We start from the raw sequence: 13,358 nt of genomic DNA on the forward strand, positions 1-13,358 counted from the left end.
CGCTTTCTAGGTAGCGCCCGCAACAGCGAGTGTATTCCCCTTATTGCTGCCTCTCGCTTCAACGCCAACGAAGGGGCGAGAACACAACGCTCGCGGAGCTCTCAGCAAACGCCTCACTCTGCCACTTTCGCAGGTCGCTTTCAAAATACGGGCCCGCGCGTGTCTCTTCAACGATAAGTAAGCGGCGAGAACAGAGCACGCGAAGCTATCAGCAGTCGGCGCTGTTTGTCGGCATCGCAGATCGCTTTCAAGGTGCGACCCGCGAAGCGGTGGCATACGAATCCACCGCCTGAGTATGTTTGGTCAAGGTTCCCTATGGTTTGACGCGGATGGATAAGGCACTCAAGACCGATAACAGCTTATAATGCTCGGAATGTCATCAGCGCACCTGGCGCCGCCACCTGCAGTACTTTGCTTGCGTCACCAGTGCTCCTTGCGCCGCCGTCCGCACCCGTTCGTGTCGCCGCATGCAGCGCTGTCGTTTGTACTCGCCCATGATCAAGTTCAATAACAGTGATAATGACACCGGGCTGCGTGGAGATGAGCATTAGCACAATGCTTATATGCATACTTCGATAACTCCCAGAGGAGTCTCTGCGTGAATTTTTTTCTTTAAACAGCCTGGCTAACGTTAGCTGGGACACACGGTATAGTAAATGCAACGCAAGAGCAATATAGTTTTGCGCTCCCACGCATTTGCGCGCCGCTATGGCCACGCTCCCAGTATTTTCTAGTGCACTCTACAGTAAGGGAGACTTCATGCAAGTGCTCCTATAGGATGTATTGTAGGCTCCCTACTCACAGTGACCCGACGCCGGCGCCTGCAACAAGAAGTTGAAACGCGCGCGAGTGCATGCTTATAATAGAACAAGACGCTGTCCGACTTTAGTGTTTATAACAATAATTTTCAGTTTCTTGCAACTTTAGGTTAAAAGGCATATGTTCTGTTGCGGTTGCACATGGCAAAACGTAATATCTCTGATGTTTTGCAATAATTCATTGAATTAATACGTAAAAGAAACTTGCGCTAACTTGAGCTTCAATCTATGTCAAATGAGGCCACTTAAGCAGCGGCCGCACGTATTTGCGCTGCCGTGTAACATTGTAAAATTGCAAAACATACGATTCTTAAGCTTGTACCCGTGCCACACAGGCATTAAAAACATAAGGCTCGAAGTTCCTTAATACCATTATAATTCGATGTTATATTCGCTGCTATACGCGCATGCTTAATGAGATTAAGCGTCGCGATGGCGAAAGCTGTAGTGAAACGGTTATGGTTGCTTGCCAGTCGTAATACAATTAATATATATATATATAAATATATTTGTTTAGGGGGCAAACGTTTAAATAATGACGGGAAAACATTAATAGGCACATTAGATGTATAGTTTACTTAGGAACATCATTTTCGCACCCAGCCCAAACTTTGTAGCCGAAGCTTTCGATGCATTCGATGGCCAAGAAGTGAGTTGCGATGGTTGTGAGAACGCACTACGCCGTGAAAAAAAAAAAAAGAGCCCTTTTCAAAATAAAGTGAGGAACTTATGAATTGTTTCGCTACAATTTCGTTTAGTATTGTCAGAATGGGCAGACATCGGGAACGAGAGTACGCATTTGATGGCCAAGGGCTCTATTCTCGACACCATGGAGGCAGGAAAAATGTTTTTCCTTCCTCCATGCTCGACACGCTCGACACTATACAGAGGGTGTGTTCCAGTTCTGTCCAGCATCGGAGAGCCTTTAGGTAGACAGCTAAGGAGACAGCCGAGACAGCTTCGAAGCCATGTAATGGAACGCGTTCCGATCCGTCTGGAAGACGTATTATGGTGTACTTGAATAGGGCAGTGTGTCGTCTGGGGGTAAAAATTTGACTTTTGCGATGACTATCGGGGCTGCTGGAGCATGGGTGGATGGATGTTATGAGCGTCCCCTTTGGAACGGGGCGGTGGGTTGCGCCACCAAGCTCTCGCTATTATACTGCCTAATGTCCTACCTAGGTTAAAAAAAGAAAAAGAGCACTCCGGTCTACTGCAGCGCCACCTGTCGCTGCAGCCTGAAGTCACTGTTGGCAAGCGGAAAAAGAATGTTGCAACGCAGGGCCTCCAGGATCAGCACTTATGGTTGTCGCGGAGGTCATGCATGTACGTGCGGAGCTCGCCGATTGCTTGTTGCGGTTTTTCCGGCCGCGTTCGCACATTCCTTATGTGCACGGCAAGAGCTGGGTTTGTAAAAGGCTATTTTTTTTAATTATTTTTGTGCTTTGACTTTCGCACAACAATTAGTACAACTCCGAGCTTCTTCAGATAGGGCACATTAAGAACATTGGCTGTATTGTTGCCCTTCGGCGCCCTTTTGCGGAGCGAAATTTCAAAACGATGGTGGCTGCATTCATCACAGAGCATTATTATTATTATTATTATTATTATTATTATTATTATTATTATTATTATTATTATTATTATTATTTCAGTAAAATCAGGCGACTGCTTTTCTGTCTGATTGCCTGATGCAAAATGGAAGGAACCCCACGCGCAAACACTGTGAAGGTGCTCATTCTGGCCCTTCTCATACTCGTGTGTCTCGAAATAATTTGGTCGCAAAAACATATGCGTGCTTACCGAATGGAACGAGCAGACTAGTGTATGTTTGTCTCTGCAATCGAAACGCTGAGCAGACAGACGATCAGGAACACTGCATGATCGGTGGTTGGAAACGTACAAACTTAGGCGGCGTTATTGATAACAGTTAGTATGAGTTATTTTTTTCTTCAAATTATATTAACTTCAATTGGGTTTTGAGAGCCTTTTAGTTTATAAATGCGGGAAATATTGCGGAACATATTTAAATTTTGCGCGCTAGGCACGCCGGTCGATCGCAGCGTCCGTCTGGTGGTGTCGTCATAGAAGAGTCCCCGGTTCTCCCATTCATGGAAGGAAATAATAGGAGGGAGCATGCCGCAACGCGATTGAATCCGACGTGGCGGCCCAACACGTGATAAAAACGTCAGAGCGCGCGGTAGGTTTTAGTACTCCTGGTTGATTTTTTTTTCTCCGATACACATCCGAAACCATTTGAAGCTCTTCAAATAAATAAAAACATCGCTACCACCGCGGCACATTTAATGCCGCGCTCAAGTTTCTGAATTGTGGCATCGAATCGCGGCGTTGCGCTATGCGTGTCCGTTCGGTGAGCCGCATCAGAGAGAATGCCTCTGAAGCGTGTCGGAAGTTGAAGGCAAATGTTGCAGGCCTCTCCGAAAGGTGCGCGGTGTTGCTACGCTGCAGACTGCTTTTGCGGCAAGTGTGCGCTGCGGTTCGTGTTGCAATAAATTGCATGGTAGTCTCTTGTCATTTCAGAAGCTAAGCACGTATATCCTTCACTTATAAAGGGAGGCTAACACTGCTTTGTAAGCTGGTCAGTTCTTGGGTGAGGGATAAAGCAAAGTTTAGTTTGAGTTGGAGTGCACCTTTCTCTTTCGTTTGCCGATACATGTTATGTTTTACCCGCCGTGGTTACTTGGTGGCTATGGTGTTGGGCTGATAAGCTCGAAATCGCGGGATCGAATCCCGACCACGGCGGCCGCATTTCGACGGAGGCGAAATGCGAAAGCACTCGTGTACTTAGATTTAGGTGCACGTTAAAGAACTCCGGGTGGCCCAAATTATTCCGGAGTCCTCCACTGCGGCGTGCCTCATAACGAGATAGTAGTTTTGGCACGTAAAACCCCATAATTTTTTTTGTAATAAGATCGTATGCGTCCGATGACCTACCGCTTGTCCGTGTTCGCAGTACGCAGTGTTCGAAGCAGGGCCAGTGCTTGGAAACATAGCGGAGACCGCATCAGCCGGCCGCATATCGGTCTCAAACGCCAAAAGCTGGAACAAGCGCTGTTTGCAGTTGCGGCTGCTTTTCTTGGGAGCAGATAAATTGACAACGCACCGCGTTTCATGAGAGAACAGCATAGAACGTACGTAGCAAATGCAGCTCATCGTTTCTTGCGGTAGTCAGCGTCACCTAAGGCAATAAGCTTCACCGCGTTTGGCCTGCAAGGATGACTCCGCTTCAATCGCATGCATGCAAACTCTCATGCGTAAGATGCCACTGATCCAGCGGCAGTGCAAATCAATAATGTTCGCATAACGGGGCAAACTACACACGGGCAAGGCCTCAGTCAAAAATGTGACGAATACATATCGCTTATTGCCGCTCACAACGATCGGTTTACTTCGGCCAAAGTAAATAACCTGTAGCCTAAATGCGCTAACGTTGGATTGTGGACCTCTCACAACTCACCCAAAGTGCCTTGCACATGCCTTGCACATGTGCAAGGCACTTGCCATGCACACATGTGCACACATGTGCATGTGCATGTGCATGTGCATGTGCACACATGCCTTGCAGGAAACGACCGAAGCGAAACAAGCATCCAGAGAAAAATGCGACCAGAGGTACAGGCAGAGATGCTGAGCAGCCACGGAGGCCTCCATCTGAGCAGCTAGCAGCTGCCGGTCGAGCGCGCACCGAATAAAAGCTACCGGTAACCAAACGTCTCGGCAAATCTCGAATTTCCTCCGTGATCTCGACGCTAGTGGGGACGTGTTGGGCCGCCACTGTGGCTTCACAGAGCGTTCGCTTGCCAAGGCTGGCTGCGTGACGTAATGCTCCCTTCTATCTTCTTCCTTCCACCATGCCCCCATTGTTTTGCTATGCGGACGACCATGAAGACGACACACTGCCCTATTCCAGTACAGCATAGACGCATGGAAGACGCTTCTGTGACGTGACGCCACCCCGCGGCGACAAGAAAAAGTTGAGAAAAGCATGCATTATTTCTGTATTTTATGTATTTGTGCCTGCGAACCTATGAAAAGCATGAGAGGATGTGTGCCGGGGTTAATGTACTGGATGATGCTGGGTTAATGAGTACATGTAAGCTCTGGGACGCGGCACCTCTGGGTGCCAAGTCCTATTCCCGTCTGACAAAGGCACAATATGCGTATGGTATATATAGACCTTACGTCCATACAAAGAAAGAAAGCTAGCATTCTTTATAAAAACATTTGCTTGAATGCACAAAATACAAGCCATAATCTTAAAATGGATGTGGTGCATGTTCGCAACGGCACACCCCACCACACCACGCTATACTGTGCACTGGTCCACATGAACGCTGCCCAGCTAGAAGAAGAAAACCGGCTAAAGGAAGCGCGACCAGACGTCTCAGCAAATTATTGCAAAGACCGACAACGCTTTTCGCCTCGTGCAAAGGGCCACGAACATACATGGTGGCCTCAAGGAGGACAACCTGTTTCGGCTCATCAGCGCCTTCGTGCTTTGTCACTTCACCTACACGGTGGCCATGCACAACTGGCTTAGTGCGGAGCCGGATAAGCTCAATGCCGTCATTAGAAAAATCGTCAAGAGAGCCCTCAGGCTGCCCGTCAGAACGCATACCGATGGAGCACCTCCTCCGGCTCAGCATACACACCACCGTGGAGGAGATAACCGAGGCTCAGGACGGGCCCAGCTAACTCGGCTGTCCACCACGCCGCGGCCGGCAGGCGGATCCTCGAGGAGATCGGACTCGCCCCCACCAAGAACTTGGCCATAGTCGGTGTGCATTCCTTTCAGTCATGCTAGACTGATGAAATGTAACGTTCTCCACCCTTCATGTAGATTTTGTAAATAAATCCCGTATTCCTCGTTCTCGATGAGAACAAGTACCTCCCCTCAACAACGTCCTCAGCGTGGATGTGTCGGACGACGGCATGGGCCAGCTACCACTTACTTCATGCCCGACCCCAATCCTTACAATAGCGATTCGAAAGTGGCCGTCAGGGCATTCCAGAAAGGTCGGGTAGCCCGGCAGGTAGTTCAAATTCTGAAAGGCGCCAAACACGGCGACAGCTCCACACACTCCATCCTTGTACCCTGCTAACGGCGGGGCTATCGAGGGGGTTCCTCTGAACCTCAACGAGTTTGCCCACGAGGCTGCGCGTGGCTCTGGCGTGGCTTTACCGACCCCGCTGCCCTCGGATCGGGCGACTGTCTCCCCGGACACAGAGACACTCCTATCACGTACGCACAATGAAACTACAAAATTCTTCTACTTAGAGAGAAGGGTTTTCCTACCGCCTCATTCCAAGGTAAGCCGGCCGCATGCGCTCACGCTCAGACTCCTGCAAACTAACTCCTACCCAAATCCGGCGTCCCTTAACAGCATATATCCAGCCATATACCCGAATTGTTCTTGCGCGGCCTGTGGTGAGGCTGCTCCTTTGTCTCACATACTCTGGGAGTGCGGGTCGTCGGTCCTGTCGTGGGATTAGCCGGGTGCGTGTTTTATTGCGTTTTGCTGGGCCTAATAAAAGTTTATTCACTCACTCACTCACTCACTCACTCACTCACTCACTCACTCACTCACTCACTCAATCTTGCTCCGTGATCTTGACGCAAGAGGTCACGTGCTGGGCCGCCACTGAGCAAAGGGCTGGTTTCCCAGAGCATTCGCTTGCCTAGGCTGGCTGTGGGACGTAATGCTTTTTGCTAACCTTTTCGTTCCTCCATGAAGGCAAAGCAGCGCTGCCAGATGCATTCGGCGCCACGCCACACAGCAGTTCGGCGAGAGCAGCAGATCCGCAGTAAATTCCATTTCCCAGAATGTAAGTGTATGGTGCTCTGTATCTGCCTTTTGAACGTTGTTATTGGAAATTACAAACGAAACTTCAGTGTACTAGAAATTACAGCTTGAGTGATATTGTGAACAAACACTATGAAGAACTCGGAAGCAATATTTCTTGTAACTTAATTAGGAGTAACTGAAGTCACTAGATTTATCTAGGGACTTTAGGAGTAACTAGCGTATGTAATGCGCTCCTGTACAAAGGGTGGGCGGACCTCGTTTTGTTCTCGCAACTTGCCCGGATGTACTCGTTTGAGTGCCCGGATAACGGCTCTAGCTTTTGGGTCAAGATCACTTGAAGGTCGCCGACAACTGGAGCTAAAAGCATTTCATGCTTAAAATGTGCTGCACTGATGCTGATCGCAGAAAAAAAAAAATAATCACATACGAGGAGTCGCTTTCTTTCGATGCATATGCAGGGCTAGCATAAATGATTCATTCATTTTGAAAAGGCTCTATTTTCAAGAGTACTACACGTACACGCATGGAAGATATATGAAAAAAAACATAAACTCACAAAGATTGTGCACCCTCTACAAATGTTCAATATGTGCCCCTTTAGTGACACGACACAAATTCAGACGATAATCGAGCTCATTCCGTACATTTTGTAGCGTAGTCCTGTAAATTGTCTGCACTGCAGCACTGACGCGTTCTTTGATCTCGACTAAGGACTGCGGTAGTGGGGGTACGTTAAGGACCTTGTTTACGTACCCCCACTAAGTACTCCAAAGGGTGCAACCGTTTTAAGAGTGTATAGTTCTCCGACGGTATAGTTCCTAAAACAAAATCTTAATCCCGCGTTGCAGATTCACGTAATGCTCAAAGAAATCCCTATGGATTTCCCTAATTTCGTGAGTGTTTCGTATTATTCGTGCAGAAAGAATGCGAAATTGATGTACGGTTCGTATACTCTCCGTTCGGAAACTGGGGAAGCATTTGAAATTATGAGAACGGTCTTGCAATATTTTCGCTCCTGCGTTGTTGTGCTTTCCCAATGACAGCGCTTATACGTTGAAATTGCGGTCCTTCGTGTTCAATTACGTAGAAAAATTTGGCGTGTACAGTACAAACCCTGGGAGAGAGAAAGAGAGAGCTAAATCATAAGAAGGACCGAGCCAGCTACTTTGCTTTGAGGGTAAGAAAAAGGAGCATGGTCAGTGACAACGAGGACCGAGGGATGAGGCAAAGGGCATAAGCTACAGGACATCTGACATGCTGGTGGTCCAAATCTGCCCTCTTTAAAGCATCAATTAAATCTTGGATGGCCTGCAAACTAAATTCGCACTCCTGTCAAGGGCTGCAATATAACGTGTTCTGACAACAGAATTGTGTGTCGAGACAGGCAAGAGAAGCAGCCACATATGTCGATCTTTCCCGAGTTGAGAGTAATTAGATAGCACATTTCCCATAGTTTCAGGCACATGGCATAACTCATAGTTTGTAAAATCGGTAAGTCGCATCAAGCGCACACAACGACCTGTAAACGCCACTACCAGCCTAAGCCTCTGCGGAACACTGACACTGTTTCTGGGTGGTAGCATAAATGACAAATTAAGTTTAGGGTCCCGTCTTTAGAAGTGCCCGTAGCGGTTTTACTGGTGGTACAAGTGCATTTCTATCGCTTTTCGTAATAACGCCTGACAAGAGATAATTGGCGACCGCTACTGAAAAGGGTGATACTAAACAGAGGCTCTGAGTCGCCAAGAATGCTCTTCCCTTCGGCGCCGATAAGTTTATTGCCATGTAGATTACAATATCTGAGGATGCATTGCCATGATGCATAGCCTTTCCATTCTGTCAGAGAGCGTAAACCTGCAGCATGAAGAGCCAGAAAATCTGCATGCAGAGGCTTTCGTTCATCACACACGCAAGCATTTACAATGTTGATTTTGCGTCACTGAATGCTCTCCACATTTGAGGAGGCTGGCAGGCTGCCGCGAAATGTAATAGCTGTCTCTCTGCCAGAAATGATTTATTTATGTTAGATACGAGAGAGAGAGAGAGAGAGAGAAAGGCAAAGGAAAGACAGGGAGGTTAACCCGACATTATCTCCGGTTGGCTACCCTGTACTGGGGGAGGGGCAAGGGGATGCAATAGGTGAGAGAGAGAAGGATAAAAAATTAAAAGAAACCTAAACACACACACGCACGTACACACTAACTGTTTCTGTGGGCACTGTCACGCAGCCCGCACAGGCGTTCCTACTCTTACGCAGTGTCACCGTACAGTCCTACGTCCCACATTGTACAGTCACAATTTGTCAGAAAGTCCCGTGTTTTTCAAGTATCGCAGTAGCGCCTTTATAGCAGATCGTGCTGATGTTCGCGTTAGATACGAAAGCATCAAATGGCCCATTGAGCGGTATTTGAGTTGTCGGACGATCCCACCGCTGGCATACAGTTGTAGGAGTTTGTCGGACGATCTCGCCGCTGCCACCAGTTGAAGGGGTTGTAGGTCTAGGTCATAGAGAGGAACTTGGGAGGAACTAGGCGTACAGGGTTTATTTACAGTATTTACATTTTAAACAAGAGATACATCGACAGTCTAGCGTGGCTCCCAAATGGAGCACGCAAGACGAAGATACAGCACACAGCTTACGAGTACGAACACGAGCACAGAGCACGACGACGAGTACAACCTATCAGCCGACAACAGCTGCTTATAAACACTCCATTGGTCCCTAGTTCCCTAGGTGAGAGAACCGTTCGACCAGTCATCGAAGTCGACCCGCCGGTTGTCCATTATCTTGAGTCTTAAAGGCGCGTCGGTTCCCCGAGCTGACCCCCGCAGCGCGGCCGCCGGTTGCACATTGTCTTGCGCCTCTAAACTCCAGAGTTGCCTTTCTGCTGTAGTCGCCACGAGTGTCAGCAGACTGACGAATCCTGGGGCCCCCGTACCGCAAAGCCCCCTTTTGTTAGGGAAAGCTCTTCTTGCTGCAGAGAGACCATGACGACCTGCGAAATCAACCAACAATACGTTGCGTGCCAAACGTGGCTTGCCCTGCTGTCGTCACCGATTCTCTGAACGAGGCGCATGGTGGATTAGCGCTGTTGTCCTCGCTGGTTCTCCGAAGGGCGCCAGCACCGCGGGTCGATCGAAGCACGTGCAGCGGGCTGAAATAGCTTTGCAGAGCAGTACCCCTGCAGGCCGATCCTAACAGCTCCTCCATGGCCCGGGAAATCTCGCCTGGCCAGTGCTGACAACCGCTGGGAATGAAGAGGATGGCTGGCGAGCAAGAAGATGGCTTTGCTCTCTGCAACCCCTGCGCACTTGGAATACCTTCAACCATCTCACAACAACCAGCACAGAAGAATCGATCTCGGCAACACAATACCACTCAGCGTGCAAACGCCCGGAATCAGCTGTTAACCCACCATGCTTCCTATCAAAATTTCAATGCAAGCCACTCAACTGGGAACCCCAAATTTTGCCCCAAAATTTCGTGCCGCCAAAGCAAGCGTTCACGTTCCCCCTGAGTTCGACCAAAGCTGACCGTCGCGCTGCATAAGAGTAAACGTTTACGCAGAACTAAACCGAAGGCTTGCAACCACCAATACCCGAGCATAAGCAGCCTGACTTCACGAACAGCCTGTTCTTACCCTATCACAGTGGCGTACTTATCGCACGCACTGGTGCCACTGAACAGTCTGGTGAACTCCACAGGTACGTAATTACAATCGCGCTAGCTTTGTGGTCCCTATTCCGAACGCGTACTTGCGTCGTACGTAAGCATTTCATCACGCTTACTCACATTTGTACCTTTAGTCCATACAGGACACGTACCTTAAACGAACAACCAAACTTGCGTAACTTACGCAACTCAGAGGAACCTTTAAACAAATGTGTCTTCTAATAACTAGCTCCACGAACGCTTACTAGAGAAGTCAGAATATGGCTGCCCTCAACACACACGAGCAACCCAGTCAAACATTCTGCTTCCTTCCGTCCGCACAGGACACGCGCTAAAGGAACTAAGAACGCTTCTCAGTGCAAATCATGCACTAACTGAAAATCTACGCACTTAACCTTAGAAAATTAAAAAAGACACTTATAAAAAAAAGGAAGGTTAACTAATACACACGCGCGTTACCAGAGCCCTCTGAACGATAACCGTGACCTTCAGGTTACTCACACACACACAAAAAGAAAGCCTATCTACTCATTTATTAACACCTCGCGAGACTACAGGTTTACCTAAAATGCATCTTTCAAATCTCGGAGCTTCTCAAACGAAAACATAAACAAAGCTCATACTTTACATATTGAAAGAAACTGTCTCAAATCGCGAAAATTTTCTAATGCTCAAAATTAACAAAACAAAACGCTTCCCTTCTACGGAATCTCTCTTGGTCTCCCGTTCCAAACGCTTACGACTGACTCATAATTTTGAGCCGTGCTCGAGGTGGTCGCGGTTCGAGCTACTCTGGCTACCCAGGGACAACAAAAGGGCTGACACACTATCAGCTCCTCCAAGACGTTATAGTTTCCTGCCAATTTGCGTCCTGGCGCCCCCGCTTTCATCACGAACTCGGCTGACCGCGTCGCGACTCCCTACCACCTCGTCTCGTCTTGCCACCTTGCGCTCCTTCGCACTACATGCTGCATTCCGAAAAGAACGACGGAACGACGAGGAACGTAACTGCCCCGTGCCCTGTGTCCGCGTCCGTGCAGAACATGCTTCTCGGTCTCTTTCTGACCGGTGGCCCGAACGTACTTGATGCGCACACGTCGTCAACGACGACCGCACCTTTCTTTTCCTCACGCCCTGGCTTTTTGCGTCTTTCACTGTCTTTGGCTGCGCTACTTTATTTACCGCTTTCCAATCTTTACCGCGCTTCTTTCTGCGGCGCTTTCTCTTGGAATTCCCTTTCATGCCGCTTTCTCGCGCCTCGTGCTGGCCGGTACACATTTCGTCGGCCCGGATCCGTCTTTACCCGCACAGTCTGATTGATTTCCATTTAAATCAACACTCTCTCTGCCTCGACTGGCGGACAGCTCAACCGACTCTGGAACAATGCAGCAGGCTTTACTCGAACTATGCAACTCGCACTCTTGCTAATTGCCCTCTACTGCATCGCCCAGCTCACGCTGTGCCTTGGCACACAGCCCGTCGGTCTCGATCGCTGTCTCACGCGCACAGTCTGAATGATTCCTAACTAAATCATCACTCCCTTGGCTACCTAGACTGGCGGAGAGCTGCACCGATCCCTGAACAATGCAGTTGTCTTCTCTTGAGCTACGCAGCTCGCAATCCTGAGAACTACCCTCAACTGCATTGTCCAGCTCGCACTTCACTTCGGCATGTAGATCTGACCTGACATGGGTGCTCGCGTCTGTCGGGTCAACAGTATTCTGTACCTCGCTAACGTTACAAGCGACGCACACGCGCGGTAACTCTGCCAATTCCTTCACAGCTAGCCTAGCTGTCTCTACAGTGCTCTGTTGGCACAGCACCTCGTCGCTCTCACTACTGCCTTTAACGGCCTCTGTTGCCACAAAGGCCTCGTTAGCTGCTAGCACTTCGAGTTCGCCTATGAACGTGCTGCTAATCTCACAGGTTACTACTTCTCTCGGCTTTCGACCGAAATCTGCTATCGACTTCCTCCCACTTTCGCTGCGTCCAGCCTACAGATTTCTCAAGCCGCTGTTGACTTCATTCGATTTCTTGCTCCAAACCTTGAATCTCTTCGTTCAATGCAGCAACGTACTGCCTCGTTACTTCTGTTAGGTCTTTCTCCTGCGAAATGCTTTTCAGTTCTTGCCTAGCTTTTTCCTGTTTTTTTTCTTAAATTCTTCCTGTTCTTGCATAATGGTTTCCTGTTCCCGTCTTTTACTTAGAATTCGTTTGCCCATTTGTTCGATGAATTTCGAATCATTGCCACTTTTCAGAATGGTCTTACGAATCTCTGCTTCCGTCAAGTCCTCCTCTACGTCTACCTCGACCTCCTCACACAACCACAACAGGTCAGCTCTCGTCAAACACAATAGGACCATGGTCGCTACTTTAAGCTTTGTCTCTGCTGTCACACAATACTTGCTGCGATACCCAGGCTAATCAAAATACAAGTAAAAGATCCCAGCGAATCAAATCTACACACACAGAGAAATTGAAGCCTGGTAAATCTTAAAGCCAAAACCAAACGCTTACCCACCGAAGCAGCACCATATCACCAGTCCTTCTCCGCCGTATCCAGTCAGTTGTAAGAGGTGGTCCATCCCAAGTCGCCTCCAACTTTATCAGGATACCGGTCGGTCACCATGTGCCAAAGAGCGTGAGCTGCCGTTGCTGTCTACGAGTCGTAGGCCAATCTACGAGCCGTAGGCCGATCCCACCGCTGCCACCCGTTGTAGGAGTTTGGCGGTCGTAGCTGTAGGGAGGACCTTGACTCTTCGTCGGGACTTAGGCGTGCAGGATTTATTTACAGTATTTACATTTTAAACAAGAGATACATCGACAGTCTAGCGTGGCTCCCAAATGGAGCACGCAATACGAACATACAGCACACAGCTTACGAGTACGAACACGAGCACAGAGTACGACGACGAGCACACCCTAGCAGCCGACAACAGCTGCTTATAAACACTTCATTGGTCCCTGGTTCCCTAGGTGAGAGAACCGTTCGACCAGTCATCGAAGTGGACCCGCTGGTTGTCCATTATCTTGAGTCTT

Source organism: Dermacentor andersoni, chromosome 1 (genome assembly GCF_023375885.2).
Source record: "Dermacentor andersoni chromosome 1, qqDerAnde1_hic_scaffold, whole genome shotgun sequence".
Taxonomy (NCBI): Eukaryota; Metazoa; Arthropoda; class Arachnida; order Ixodida; family Ixodidae; genus Dermacentor; species Dermacentor andersoni.